Source organism: Colobus angolensis, unplaced genomic scaffold (assembly GCF_000951035.1).
Source record: "Colobus angolensis palliatus isolate OR3802 unplaced genomic scaffold, Cang.pa_1.0 Scaffold139, whole genome shotgun sequence".
Taxonomy (NCBI): Eukaryota; Metazoa; Chordata; class Mammalia; order Primates; family Cercopithecidae; genus Colobus; species Colobus angolensis.
This window is the reverse complement of record NW_012114477.1, coordinates 2,861,937-2,877,816: the sequence shown is the minus strand read 5'-3', so window position 1 is coordinate 2,877,816 and position 15,880 is coordinate 2,861,937.

The following is a 15,880-nucleotide window of genomic DNA, read 5'->3' as shown; positions in this document are numbered from 1 at the left end:
GCTGTGTGACCTCGGGCACGTTACCGAACCTCTCTGAGTCTCAGTTCCCTTACCGTTAAAATAAAAGAGGAGAATGATAACCAGCTCCAAGAGTTGATGTGGGTTTTGGATGGAATAAGGATCACAGGAAATGCTCCAGGAGTGGGCAGGGGACACCAGGTCATCAAGGACAATTGCTCTGCCCCCTCCCTTGGTGTGCATGGGAATGGTGAAAGCTGCCCATCACTCAGGACAGGTATAGCTCTGTCTGGTTCCAGGGCTAGATAAGACCCACTCTGAAGGGCCACTGGCATCTGTATTTGACGCCAAATACAGGCCCTACTCAGGAGGCAGAGTAGCGCAATGGGAGGACACAGGACTGAGGATCAGGGCTTGATTCCTGGCTGGGTGAATCAACTGCTTTCTGTAGGTCATAACCAATGGGGAAAGCCCTGGATAGAGCTTTAAAAAATAGCCATGCTTGTGGTTCTCAAACTACCCCTCAGGGAACAGAAGTGCCTCAGATGTGGCTGTGCTCACCCCCACTCCCAGCCTCCACTAAAAATAGATTGGTGACTGAATGCAGTGGCTCTTGCCAGCCATCTCAGCACTTTGGGAGGCTGAAGTAAAAGGGTTGCTTGAGGCCACAAGTTACATCAGCTTGGGCAATGTAGTGAGATCCCATCTCTACAAAAATATTTTAAAAATTAACCAGGGATGGTGGCGCCCGTCTGTAGTCTCAGCTACTCAAAAGGCAGAAACGAAAGGATTGTTTGGGCTCAGGAATTTGAGACTGCAATGAGCTACGGTCGTACCACTGCATTCTAGCCTGGGTGACAGAGTGAGACCTCATCTCTAAAAAATTAGAAAGAAAAGTAAAAAATAGTTTTGTGCTCCAAGTAAGAAAAGCTTAACAAGCTGCTGTTGCCAGCAGACTCTAGGTTTACTTGGAGGAGGTGGGGATTGTATTCTAACTCCAGCACTATGGCCCTCAAAGGCACCCAATGGTAAGCGTCCTCCACGGCTTGGCTCCCTGTTGCTTGTTGAGAGTCAGGCCTTCACTGGGCACTCAAGGCTTCTCCAACCTGAGTGCTGCCCCCTCCAGCTCATTCCCACACTTTGGTGCTCCAGTTGTTCAACTCCAAGCCATTCTATGACTGCTTTTGATGTGGTCCAACGCTTCCTTTTGCTCACTGCAATTCCTTCCACCTTGAAAGCTGTTCATCTGCTTCTCCATGGAGTCCCGTTCTTTACTTATTCTTCTAGACCACACTGAAATGTCCTCTCACATCAGAAGGTTTCTATTTTGAGCCCTCCAGGGAGAGGTCAGCAAGTATTCACGCATTCCGATGTCGCATTTGTGGAATGCTTACTATGTGCCAGATATGGGGGATAAAGAGTGAACAAAAAGAGACACAGTCTCTAACTTCATGGAGTTTATAGTCCCGTTGGAAACAGAGAGTTAATCAAATACAGACACAATTGAGTATGCATTTAGAAATCTAAATTAGTGCCCTTAAGGAAAGAAGTTCTAGCAGAATGCTTAACAAGGGATCTGACTAAATTGGTGTACTGGAAAAGGCTTCCTTAAGAAGGGATGCTGAAGCTTCAGGTCCAGTTAGCAAGGTGCAGAGGAGGAAGGGCAGCATGTGCAAAGATTCTGTGGCAGGAAAGATGGTATACGGTGACTGCCCATCTTGGTCTACCCCAGGCAGTTCCTACTGTCCTGGCTTATTGATCAATGGCATTCTCTTCCTTTCTCCATAGTGGCCTGGTTTTGAAGGTAAATTATATGGTTGACTAACTGAATAAAAAGAAGCTGACTGGGCACAGTGTCTCATGGCTGTAATCCCAGCACTTCGAGAGGCAGAGGCAGGTGGATCACAAGATCAGGAGTTTAAGATCAGCCTGACCAACATGGTGAAACCCCATCTCTACTAAAAATAAAAAAATTAGCTGTGTGTGGTGCTGCATGCCTGTAATCCCACCTACTCAGGAAGCTGAGGCAGGAGAATTGCTTGAACTTGGGAAGCAGAGGTTGTAGTGAGCCGAGATCCCACCATTGCACCCCAGCCTGGGTGACGGAGTAAGACTCCATCTCAAAAAAAAAATTCCCAGAGTGTCAGGACTGCCATGCTGGAGAAGCTGGCAGGAACTAGACCACAGAGTCCTGGAGAAGGCTGGAGAAGGAGGTCATTATCTTGCCCAAGAATAATGAGACACCATTTTGAAGGGTTTCAGTCAGGGTGTGCCAGGATTTTCTCTACTTTTCAAAACAGCTTCCCCCTTCTCTATTCTCCCAAAGTGTTTTTGACTCCTGCTGTCTTGAGGATCCACCTTGCATATTATGGGTTGTTGTTTCCTTAGTTCTTCTCTCCCTAGACTGTGAGCTTTGGGAGTGACAGAAGGAACCTCTCTTGGGCGATGCTCCATGTTCTTCTCCTTCCTGCTTGCTGGATGTTGGGTAGGAACAAATTTATAGAGGATCTTCCATGACTTCAAAGCTGGACCTTCACTGGGTAGTTTATGTGAACAATAAACTAGCTTCTATTATGTCTGAGCCATTATAAATGACTTGGAAACATTCAAAGGGAAAATACTAGCTAGTGTGCATTGAGCTCATGGCCTATGTTGGGCCTTGCACACTTTATACACACTATTTCATTTAATCATGAAAATATTTACTTCATGGATAAAGAAACAAAGATTCACAGAGGTGACTTGCACAAGGCGACACAGTGAATGAGCAGAGGAGCTGGGATTTAAACCCAGGAACATCTGACTTAAAAGCCAAAGCTGGGCAGATCATGCCTGTAATCCCAGCACTTTAGGAGGCTGAGGAAGGCAGATCACGAGGTCAAGTGATTGAGACCATCCTGGCCAACATGGTGAAACCCCGTCTCTACAAAAAATACAAAAATTAGCTAGGCATGGTGGTGCACACTTGTAGTCCCAGCTACTTGGGAGGCTGAGGCAGGAGAATTGCTTGAACCCAGGAGGTGGAGGTTGCAGTGAACTGAAATCATGCCGCTGCGCTCCAGCCTGGCGACAGAGCGAGACACCATCTAAAAAAAAAAAAAAAAAAAAAAATCCAAAGCTCTTAAAACAGCAGCCATGAAATTAGCAGCCCTCAATTTCTCCATTTGTAGGAGCAGAGAGAATCTCCCCACCCTGTGGATCCAGAGGTGAGGCTGGCCATTGTCCTGCTAGGCAGAGCAGATGCTGGGGCGGGGGAGGTGCGTGGGAGAGACAGGGGCATCCCACACCCGCAGTCACAGCCTCTGGTCCCATGTCTACATCAAGTACCCAGCTCAGACAGGGGGCGGTGGTATTTCTTTCACCCGCCTGCAGTTTGGCAGGTTCCTCAAAGAGAAATGCTCTTAGATTCATTTAAAAGTCTAAGCAGGGACAGCACAAATTATTAGTGTTTGAAATATTTATAAAGTCACTTGTTTGCCATGGCATAGGAGGTGATAGACCACAAATAAAAGAAAACCGCAGATGCACCACGCATGGAGAGAGACGGAGAGGGGCAGGAATGTTGTCTGCCTGCCGCTGCCTCATTTTTGAAGGCTGCTAAGCCAGGTGAATTTTCATTCTGTGTTTTCTGAAACTGACTTCCTTTCTATGGCTCTGTTCACCTCTCCTTCCTTAAAATGATCACTAGACTCTTAAACGGAGGATTTCAGCATCACAGACCATGAACATTAGGGCAAGCTGGGGGAAAGGCAGATGAGAGCACTCTCTTTTTATTTTTGCTTTTTTTTTTGAGAAAGGGTTTCACTCCTGTCACCCGGGCTGGAGTGCAGTGGCATGATCTTGGCTCACTGCAACCTCTGTCTCCTGGGCTCAAGCAATTCTTCTGCCTCAGCCTCCCAAGTAGCTGCAACTACAGGTGCATGCCACCATGCCTGGTTAATTTTTGCATTTTTGTAGAGACAAGGTTTTGCTGGTCTTGAACTCCTGGGCTCAAGCGATCTGCACACCTCAGTCTCCCGAAGTGCTGGGATTACAGACGTGAGCCACTGCACCCGGCCAGAAACTCTGTTTTAAAATTTTTCTGGGAGTCTAAGATGATATCAAAATTTAAAAGTTTTAAAAAAAAACCACACACACACACACAACATAAACTTATACAGTGTTTGAGCTGGGGAAAAAAACATGGAGAAAAATAAATGTGCTTTTCTGATTTAACAGATGGAAAAACCGAAGTCACCCAGTGAATCAAGGATGAAAACCGAGGTCGTCCATCTGACTTCCAGCCCAGATCTCCCTTTTGGCTGATCTTTGGCCACTTAAATGTACATGCTAATAATTTAGAAAATAGGTGCTTAGGTCCTGATTTGGGAATTATATGGCTTGAATGTATTCATTGATGTGTGTATGTACACACATCTGTTTATACATGTGTATGCATTCATTCATCCATATCAATGAATACATGAATGAATGAATGAAGGAACGAATGAATGAACTCATCTGTTCACTCATTTACTAACTCAACAAATACTGTACTATGTGCAGCAGGTGCAGCAGTGAGCAAGAGAGATTTGGCCCTGCCTTTCCTGAGCTAGTAAAAGACATGGTTTCAGGTAACATCTTGCGCTTCCAGTTGATCCCACGAGGAGCTCTGGAGTGTGACTTGCACCCTAGAGTTGTCCTGCCTTGGAGTAAAGAGGCTGGCCTTTTGTACCCTTGTATTAGTCAATTATTGGCTACATGACACCACTGTAGCCAACTGGTGCAGAGGGGAGGGTGTACCCTCCCCAGGATTTCCAGGTAAGGCAGCTCCTGTCAGTGGAGAGCAATGTTAGCTGTGGGGTGCTGCTGTGTTAGCAGCAAACATTCACTACAGCAGGGGGCTGGACTTACCAATGGACATTACCAGTTTAATGTACATTTAATTTACAATCAAGGATGTTGGATGCTTTGACCTTTCAAAGGGGATCTGACTGGTGCACCAATGGCATCTACCATGTGAGAGATGGAGCTTCATCCTACTGGGAAAGTAGGGGAGGCAGTCTCGAATTCACACTTCTATGTGATCTCAATTTGAGGGTTGAGGGAGTTGGGCTATGTACCCCCCAACTCCCGGCAGCCCTTACTGAAGGCGACTCCTGGGGAGGTTAATTCTCAGCGTGGCCTGTGTGTAGCCACAGAGAGCTCCAGCAGCAGACAGAGTCATGTGCTGGAAGGTAGAGATTGGGCAGATGTACTTGGAAGTGGGGAGCATCGTAGAAATGTGGGTGTGTGGGATGCCAAGATCATCTGCTCCAGGTGGCCTGGACCAATCAGACTTATCCCCCAGAAACGTGGAATGAGGAAGCTGGTGTAAGCTTGGAGTCTCAGGTCAGCTGAGGCACCAGAGCAAGGAAATTACAGCTGTGGCTGGAGTGGTCATCATGGCCTTTTGTGTGGTGGAAATGTACGGGCATGAAGGTAAGGCGTCATCGGCACTGATGGCTGGGACAGATGGGGAGTAGGGAGCTTTGTGCACAGAGATGCTGGGGAGTCACTTGGGCAAGGGGGTAGCTGGCTGGGGACCCCACCTGGTTTCTGATTATTCTTTCATTTGTTCTTTCATTCTACAGATATTTATTGAGGGAATATGATGTGCCAAGTATTGTGCACAATGTGGAGAGTATAAAGGAGGAGTAAAACAGGGTCCTTGCTCCCTTGGAGTTTATATTCTTTGTGTGGGGGTGGGGTGGGGGTGGGGGCAGGTAGGAGGGGGGATAAGTAAATAAATGAACAAGATAATCAGAGATTCAGGGACATTTAGTAAAGGAAACCAACAGGGTGCAAGGTGGAGGGTATCTGATGATGAGGATACTTTCAACAGGTGATCACAGGCAAATTCTGACCATCCCCACTTTACAGATGAGGAAACCGAGGCTTTGAGAGGGTAAGGAACTTGCCCAAGTGCATTCAACTAGCAAGCGGCCCTTTCTGTAGATCCTGTCTGTCTCTCTGTAATACCTTCTACTCCTTGGCTCTGGGTTAACTCCTTGAGCCAACACAGATTAGATCCACTCTTTCTGCCCTCCCTATCAGTGATTTTAAGATTTAGCGAGCAGGACACTGATCCTCCTCAGTCCCTGCCCAGACCCTTTTGGGCATGCACTGGCCTGGGATGGGCTGTGACTCACAGCTTTGGGGCCAGCCTCACATTGCAGCTGTCAGGATCCAGGAGAGTAGAGTGACTCTGGGGACAGGGAGACTCGTCCCGGCCCACCACGTATTCACCGTGGGACCTTGGGTGGATGACCTCACTTCTCCAAGTCCCAGTTTCCTCCTCTGTCACACTCTGACACCAATTGTCTCTACCTCCTGGCGCTATTGTGAAGATTAAATGAGCTAACACTTGTGTAAGACTTGGTGCCATGCCCAGCACAAACACTCCTGTCAAGCTCAACGGGGGTAGCTGCTGCCCCCAAATATTCTGATCACCTGTCGGAGGGTTTGAAGGGGCAGGGGAAGGCAGGCACTCTCAGCCCTGATCTTTAAGACCCTCAGCCCCTGAGTGACCCTGAACCAGAGCCGGGGGTGGAGAAGAGGCAATTTTCTGACTTTGGGTCAGGACTGCCAAAGCCAATTAAGGAAGTCAGACGGGCGGCAGCCTCCAGTACCCAAGCAAACCGATGTGGCAGCCAGCAGAGGGGCCAGCTCACTCTGACCTTAAACCCGAACGCTCCTGCCCACATCTGCAGCTAAATAAACCAAGTAAATCATGCTGGCAGATAGATAATTAAATAATTATCAGGCACTTAATAACAAGGAGTGGGTGTTCTGAATTACCATATTAGACAGTGTCTTTGAGGACTAATTGTTGCATTACATCAGAGTTACTCATTCATTATTCTTGTCATTTCGGGTGATAATTTGCACTTTAGGAGACAGCGACAATTTTAGCAGGCAATTAGAGACGTGTCAGGCCTGGCCCCGTGAGTTACTGTCACAATTATTGCCTTTTTTTCCAGGGTCCTCATTTGCAGACGTGTATTTAAGGAGATTTGGGTAATTCCGGGCCTGGGCAAAACAACCAACCCACGGGATAGTGGCGGGGTGAGGACACAGCAGCCGCCACCATCGGAGCAAGGAAGGGGTGGCTTTCCCAGAAGTGGTGGTGCGGAGCTTGGGCCAGCAGGCAGAGCTGAGCAGGGCTGTCGGAGCCACATCCAGTCACTGAAAACGAGCGTTCTACCTCCCAAGTAGTTCGTGATGCTGACTGTTCCTCTCTTGGCTTCTTGTCACCCACTCAACCCAGGCTTTTATTACTGCTTACCTGAACCTTTGCTATGAGTTCTTCCCAGGGCTTGGGGAGGCAGAAAGGAGGAGGGAACGAACAGGGAGAACAGAGAAGAGGAGAGGGGAAGGAAGAAAAGAGGGGAAGGAAAAAAGATGTAGAAATCATGTTTTTAACTTTCTGTCTTTGATGATGCTTGGGAATTGTGGGGGTCTTCAGGAGCCAGGGAGGGAGTGCCCCTCCCATGGTTAGGTAATTCCTAGAAATAGCAAACCACTTCCCTTCTGAGCAAGGCTTTATATGCAAACCAGCCAATCCTTAGCCTTTTTTTTTTTTTTTTTTTTTTTCTGAGATGGAGTCTTGCTCTGTCACCCAGGCTGGAGTGCAGTGGCCGGATCTCAGCTCACTGCAAGCTCCACCTCCCGGGTTCACGCCATTCTCCTGCCTCAGCCTCCCGAGTAGCTGGGACTACAGGCACCTGCCACCTCACCCGGCTAGTTTTTTGTATTTTTTAGTAGAGATGGGGTTTCACCGTGTTAGCCAGGATGGTCTCGATCTCCTGACCTTGTGATCCGCCCGTCTCGGCCTCCCAAAGTGCTGGGATTACAGGCTTGAGCCACCGTGCCCACCCTCCAGGACACTATCTGCTGTTCCAAATCACCCCGGAGCCAGGAACCAGACAACTAGGGACTGCCCCTATAGCCCAGAGTCAGCCGAAATTATTCAAAATGGCCAATGCTATGTCTGCCTATGCTGGCTCACCTGTTTTTTTCCAGCAAAATCCATGATACTGTTTTTGAGACAAGGTCTCACTCTGTCTCCCAGGCTGGAGTACAGTGGCACAGTCTTGGCTCACTGAAACCTCTGCCTCTCAGGCTCAAACAATCCTCCCACCTCAGCCTCCCAAAGCGCTGGGAGGACAGTGTGTACCACCATGCCAGACTAACTTTTTGTACTTCTTGTAGAGGCAGGGTTTCACCATGTTGCCTAGGCTAGTCTTGAACTCCTGGGCTCAAGAGACCTGCCTGCCTCAGCCTCCCAAAGTGCTGGAATTATAGGCGTGTGCCACCATGCCCAGCCTATTATTATTATTATTATTATTATTTTATTTTGGCTACCATCAGCTGAGAAAGTAAAATCCATGATAAATGCCCTGGCCTACGCTTCTCCCTGGCTCCTCCTGTCCTGCGTAACGTGTTACACCCGCTCCTCTTGGGGACTGTGAGTAATAAACTATCTTTTCAATAGCAGTCGTCTTTCTGCTTTGTGGGTCTCACCTAAATAAAAACAAAATCCTGTGTGCAAAATAGAAAAGAATATAGGAAACAAGAGAAGAGAATAGAAGAAGGAAGAGAAAAATGAAGGAAAGAAAAGAAGAGAGGGAGACGGAGAGAGAAATAAGAGAGAAAAGGGAACGGGAGAAAAAAGTTTGAAAGAAGGAGAGAGAAGACTGAAGAAAATAAAGAGAGAGAAATATGAGGAAAGGGAAAATCAATGTGGAAAGGAAGGAAAGGAGGGAGAGGGAGAAAGAGTTGGGGGAGAAGTGGAAGAAGAAGGGGAAGACTGGAGGGAGGTTGCATGTGAAAGTTATATATGAAACCAACATTTTTTTTCCCATTGCTTGGAGTGTTTACTTTTCAGTGAAATCCGATGTCTGGGTTCATTTACCCACAGCTGACTCACTTGACCCTGGGCAACTTCAGAACAGACACCACGAATCAATGACTCAGAATAGGCCCTCAGAAAATATTTTTGACTGGCTTCACAGTGTGAATCAAGAAAAACAAAGCACGATTAAATACAAATGTGAAACTCCACAGAAAGAGAAGAATTTCAGCTTCAAAGCAACGACTTCTCAACTCTGTCCTTAGCAATTAGACAGGAAGAGACTGCAGTGGCTGAATCGGGCCTCCTTTTTCCTTGGCTTAGACTTGGAAGGAATTATCGGCTCAGAATGCACGCTGCCAGGATAGAGGGCAGCTGCTGGAGGGATGTGTAGCCCAGTAACAGTCAGAGGTAGTAAAACTCCGTGCCTCAGAATGCGGACCTGGAGTCTTAGCTCCACCCCGTATTAGCTGTGACCTTGGGCAAGTCACATTTCTGAAATCATAATTTTCTCAGCTCAAGGTTGATATGCTAACGGACTTTGCTGGGCTTTAACAAAATCAAGTCTAGAAAGAATTATGGGCCAGGCACTGTGGCTCACACCTGTAATACTATCACTTTGGGAAGCCAAGGTGGGAGGATCACTTGAGGCCAGGAGTTTGAAACCAGCCTGGGCAACATAGTGAGACTCCCATCTCTACAAAAGCTAGAAAAACTAGCTGGGTGTGGTGATGTGCACTTGTAGTGCCAGATACTTAGGAGACTGAGGGGGAAGATCTCTTGAGCCCAGGAGTTGGAGGCTGCAGTGAGCTGTGGCTGAACCATTGTACTCCCACCTGGGTGGCAGAGTGAGACCTTTACTCCCCGCTAAAAAAAAATGCATAGGACCTGAGGCAAAGCAAGTGTTTCTGGGTGAGTGGGAGCTACTGCTTTATTATTATTATTTTAAATTTGATTTAGTATATGGTTATCTGTCCCTGTATGGCTTTGATCTGGACCCACCATCTGCCTGGTCCTATTGGGTTAGAAGATGATTCTGGTGTTTGGGCTGGTTCCCTCTGGCACTGGGACTGGCCCTTCCTAAGATGGTTCCACTAGGGGTTAGAATTCTCCCTTGACGTCACTCCTTGAGGCATGCTACCCCAAACATCACAAGTCCACTCCCTGGCTGGGAAGCAGAAGGAAAGGCCATCTACAACATGCACTCAGCATCCACTGCATGCCAGGCCTCATGCCAGCCGCATAACATTTGTCACTTTGTTAAGCCTCACAGTAGCCTCTGAAGTAGGGGCAATTAATCTATTCCCGTTTTACGCATGAAAAGACAGGCCAAAAGAGGTAGAATAGGTTCTTTAGGGTGATACGGCCACTCAATGGCAGAGTCAAGATTTGAGCCTGACTCAGGATCTTTTTGCAGTCTTCCCTATCTCCTAAGATGCAGTATCATTACCTGACGTGGTCACCCCGCAGGTGAAAAACTCGAACAGTGCTTTGAACCCATTTCTGCAGCAAGAGTTGGCTTCATACAGCAAAATGGTTTTTTCCTAAATATGTAAAAAAATTATATTTGAAAAAAACCACAAACCATTATGTAAAAAGTAAAGGTGACTGTAGACAATGCATTTTAAGGATATGTATAACATATATAAATCTGTGTGTATATATATATATATATACACACACACACACCCTACACACACGCACACACATATATATGCATAAACTAAATGGAGTTAATTAAGTTAAAACCACAGTAAATCTGACAGATTCATATTAACACGATGGTCAAAACTGGAGGAAATATAGTATTTTGAAAAAGAATAAATCCAGCCAATTACAGATTTATGTTGATGCCAGCACAGTTACCACCATTTTACAATAATCATTGATCAATCAACTTTTTATGACAAAACTATAATTTTCACGTGTTTCACCCTCACCTAAAAGTTTCCTCGTTTGCTTAATTCCCAGAATGTGATTCCATAAATCTTTCTCTTTGCGATATTAAGTAGATAATAAGAATGCCATGTAAGATTTGCTTATAGTTTAAACCATAGTTGCAAATGATTTATAATTAAGGCCAAATCTAAGACAAAACATTATTAAAGTCAAAACCTGCTGTAAATTGGTGCAGTAGGCTTGGGCATTCAGGAATTTATTGGGGTTTGATGACAGTATTTCCCCTGGTGATTTCCAAGGGATCTGCTGACACCAAGGGGAGATATTTATGATTAAGGAAAAGCTACGGAACTACTGGTGGCATCAGCCAAGGGGACTGCCAGGCCTGACTCCATGTGTCATCATCAAAGGCAAAACCGTCAGTGTGGGTCTCTCTAGGCATATCAGCCACCACTGAGGGGCTCAGAGTCCACCCTGCTCTTCCCACGGGCCAATCTCCTTGGAGTTTTCAGCTGAAGAAATTTATTGGAATAAATCAGACCACTAGAGTGTCATTTGGGCAACATGTGTTTATTGAGCACCTACTATGTGCAAGGTCCTGGGGACACAGTGGTCAACTAATAAAGCAAATATCTCTGCTCTCACAGTGTTGTGGAGAAGAGACCTTATCCTCTACACACAGGAGGTAAGGCAGAGGCCACTGTAGGTGGGAGGTTGGAGAGATGCGGGTGATGGGCGAGAGGGAAGCTGTAGGAAGTGGGAGAGAAGCTAGGCTGGTGGAAAGTGGGAAGGAAGGCTGGTGGGAGGTTAAGGGGAAGTTACAAGGATACAGGGGAGGCTGGTAAAGGGGTGGGAGGGAAGATGTAGAGTCCATTTAAAATAAAGTTGTCAGGGAAGGTCTCGTGGAGGAGATGGTGTTTCCTTTGTGTTAGGGGTGGAGGAGTGAGCCAGGGCCTATCTGGGGAAAGAGCATTGGTAGATCTCTTTCTGAGGAGGAGAGATCAGTAAATGCAGAGGCTGTGAGAAGACAGCATCCCAGAACACATGAGTAACAGGGAAGAGCCCAGTGTGACTGGGGAAGAGTGAGCGATGGGGGGATCGGGGAGTGGAGTCAGGGCTCAGGCCATGCGCTGCCAAGACCTTAGATTTCCAGTGATGAGGAGGCCACAGGGTAGGGTTAAACCAGGTGGTGACCTACTCAGGTAGACATTTCAAAAATGATTGTTTTGGATACTGTCTGGACAAATGACTGTAGGGCCAGGAGCAAGATGGGAGGCATTCCTGCTATCCAAGTGAGAAAGGAAGGTGGCCAAGACCAAGAGGTAGAGAGGGGGAGAGTTGAGTGCACTTGAAATCATTTTTGGAGTTATGCTCCCAGGACTTGTTGATGAATTGGACACTGGAAGTGACAAGGAGGGAGGAATAAAGGTTGGGTCGTTTGAGTGAAGGTTGAGTTGTTTTAGGCCTGAGCACCTATTTGCATGATGGTGCCTGTTCCTGAAATGAGGACTGGAGGTAGTACCAGGTTAGAGAGAGAGTGGCATGGGATCTAGATTTTAGCAAGGGCTCGTGAAGCTTGAGATGCCATTAGTATCCAAATGGAGAGGTCAAGGGAGCAGGTGAATACGTGAGTCTGACCTCTTTTGGGAGAGAGGTCAGGCTGGAGTGAGAAAATATGAAGGCATCAGCCTAAGGATGGCTTTAAGCCATGAGGTCACCAAGAACTGAGGACAGATAAGAGAGAACATCTCTTATGTATAAGAGAACATCTGCAGCTGAGTCCTGGAGCCTGCAACATTTAGGCATTGGGGGAAAGGAGAAGCACCCAATAGTGGACATCCAGAAGGAGACGTCACTGACATTGGAGAAAACCCAAGAGCATGTGGTGTCCTTAGAGAACATAAACCCAACCCACAAAGTTGAAGCCATCAGTGGTATCAAATACGGCTAAGAGGTCAAGTAAGATGAACAATGGACTCTGATGACTGGCTTTGGAAACATGATGGTCTTTGGCCACCTGGACATCAAAAGTTCTGAATTCTTGGACTGCACTCTGACATTTTTTCATCAACCTCCCTGCAAGACATTTCAAGAATCAGTGGTGTCAAAATTGCTTAATTTCTTGGACACCTGTTTTTGAAGAGCATCCTCTACTGCATGGCACCTGCCTTGGTATGAGCACTTAGGAGGTACTGCTTCCAGGGAAATACCAAGGAAATCTGCTTCTTTTGAGTAACGGACTATATTTTCCATCTTTAAACACATAGATTCCTATTCTCTTCTTTGCTTTGGCCACCAGTTGCTTAGCAACTGCATGGGGACAGCGTATTTTGTGTGCCAGACTCATTCTTGGTTCCATCCTATTTTTTATTCTCATTTTCCCTTTGCCGTGGTTACCTTCTCTATTTTATTTTAATCCTCTTCTAATGTGCACATTTCTCTCTAACGTGTGTATTTCTGGTGTGTAATCACTGTAAATTTCTTTGGAACCATATGGGGGTAAATAGTGTGACAAATGCCAAATGTTATGACTGTTACGTAGATACCCCTGAGCCTTGATTAAGAACCCGCATGCATCCTGATGGGGAGAAAAGAGACCTGGGCACGGAGCCAGGTGGTATTTATTCTAGTTCTGGCTCTGCCACTAAAAAGCTGTGTGACCCTGGCAAATCTAGTCCCCTCTCTGAATCTCAGCTACTTCCATTATCACACACAGGGGTTATACTAGCTTGGAAGTAGCAAACAAGAGACGCGCATGCACTGACCATCACCTAGTTCCATAGCGGACATCACTCATCAATTAGGCACTCTTTGGCGTTGGGCTTAAACAAGACATCAGAATCCTCCTTAACACAGTCCCTCAGGCCACGGCTACCAGTTAATGGGAGCTGGCGTGCTAAAGGAGGCCTGTTTGCACGATAGGACTAAGTCACATTTCCATGTGAGATTCATTGTTGCTGATGAACTAGAATCCTAGTACCATCTGTAGTGGCTGCCATTCTATTGTCCACACGATAGCATTTCAAAGCAGAGGGGATGGAAAGGCATTGTGGGAAGGCTCTGTAATCATTACATAAAATTATAAAGTATACCATGTATATCCTAGCATTTGCCATTGAGTATGTGAATAGATCCTTAAGTATATCCATAGAGGGTATGGTCACACCATAGCCTCTGTTTATCTAAGCTGAGCGTTCAGGACCTCAGGATATACAGGCTCAATGAATGCTAAATCTCAGAGATAATGATTTGCCTTCTATTGGAATAAGCAAACTCATGTAATTTCCATGATCACTAAAATGTGTTGTTTTTTGTTTTATCTTTCCAAATAGAAATAAAGACGTAATCTAAGATTTCTGTTTAAATCACCCTTCATAAGTCTGGGAAAAAAGAAAAAAAAACCCAACCTTTTCTTAATAGAGAAACTGGGAAACTAACTTTTAATTAATTAATTGATGTTCAAAAACTTCCCCGTTGCCTAGTATAATTGAGTGTGTCTATGTTCTTTGAGATTCACAGAGCCGTAACTATGTGACTCACACAGTACTAAGACCTCCCTAATTAATTCTTTCCTATAACCCTTTGAGGTGGCCAATTTTATTATTCCCATTTTAGCACTGAGAAAATTGAGGCTCAGAGAGGTAAAGTGACCAGATCAAAGTGCTTTCTAAAACCGTCTTCAATGACATTTCCGCTGTAACAAAATCCTCACCAAAAACTTACAAGAATTCTGGCTTTCTATCCTCATTTTTGAAACCTCAGTGAGAAATTGATGGCTTCAGTAGAGGTTCTGTGAACAGGCTTTTGTCTCAGAAAGAAGGTGATATTTTCTACATTTTCCCGTTTCCCCATTTAATTAATTCAAACTGAGAGCTAGGCATGGTTGTGATACCCCTTTTACATATGAGAATAAAAAGGCTTTGAAAGTTGTGCCGTGACAAAGCTTATAGATTTGAACCCATGTGTGACTCCAGATCCTCTGCTCCAGGATAAACTGTCTTTCAGGATGAACTGTCCTTCTCAGGACTAAGCGCAGACATCTATCACTTCTTTGCAGAAATGAAAATGAAGGAACAAGATGATGATGGGGATTTCCAAATGTAGATCCTTTATTTATTCAGATGCCAGGTTGCTGGGGGAGGAGGGAGGAGATTTGGCCATCAGGAAAGACTTGGTGTCAGACGGCTGTTTGCATATGGTGATCTCAGTTCCTTGTAACCAGTGACAAGTGGGTTACCAGGTTCTGTGGACAGAAATATATTTTGGGATTCACTCTGGCCCAGGCACTACGGACAATAAATATTTCCTGAATAAATGATGGCTGAATAAGTGAACGAATAAACGAATGACGACCCTGCTTGTTATCACCCCAGCAAATGTCCGACATCTTGCGTCTTTCAAAAACCCATTTACAATGCCGAGCCCTAGACACCTTGCCTACTCTGCCCCCAGATTCCAGAGGCAGCCACCCTTCTCCCATCTCTGCTTTGGGAGCCGCATCCAGGGAATTTGCTGCAGCAGCAGGAATCGTCTGACAACACAATTCTTCCTGTTTCCAGGGAAAGTCTTTATTTTACTTTGCTCTGCACGCGAAGGGAGTATGCACAAGGCTGCCAGAACAGCTCAGCTACTTTAGGCTGTGCTGTTTCGAATGAGGGATGTTAAACAGAAAGGCCCAGGCTGTGTAGGGGCCTGGGAGGCTGCCTTCCAGCCCATCCCTGCTGCATGACCTTGGATGCATCATTGGTGGTGGAACATAGGTTCAACTATCTTTAAAATCAAGACTGGGCCGGCGCAGTGGCTCACGCCTGTAATCCCAGGACTTTGGGAGGCCGTGGCGGGCTGATCACCTGAGGTTGGGAGTTCAAGATCAGCTTGGCCAACATGGTGAAACCCTGTCTCTATCAAAAATACAAAAATTAGCTGGGCATGGTGGTGCATGCCCGTAGTACCAGCTATTCAGGAGGCGGAGTCAGGAGAATCACTTGAATCAAGGAGGCAGAGGTTGTAGTGAGCTGAGATTGTGCCACTGGGCTACAACGCGAGACTCTGTCTCAAAAAAAAAAAAAAAAAAAAAAATCAGGGGCTGGCGAGATTGCACCACTGCATTCCAGCCTGGGTAACAGAGTTAAGAGCCTGTCTCAACAATGA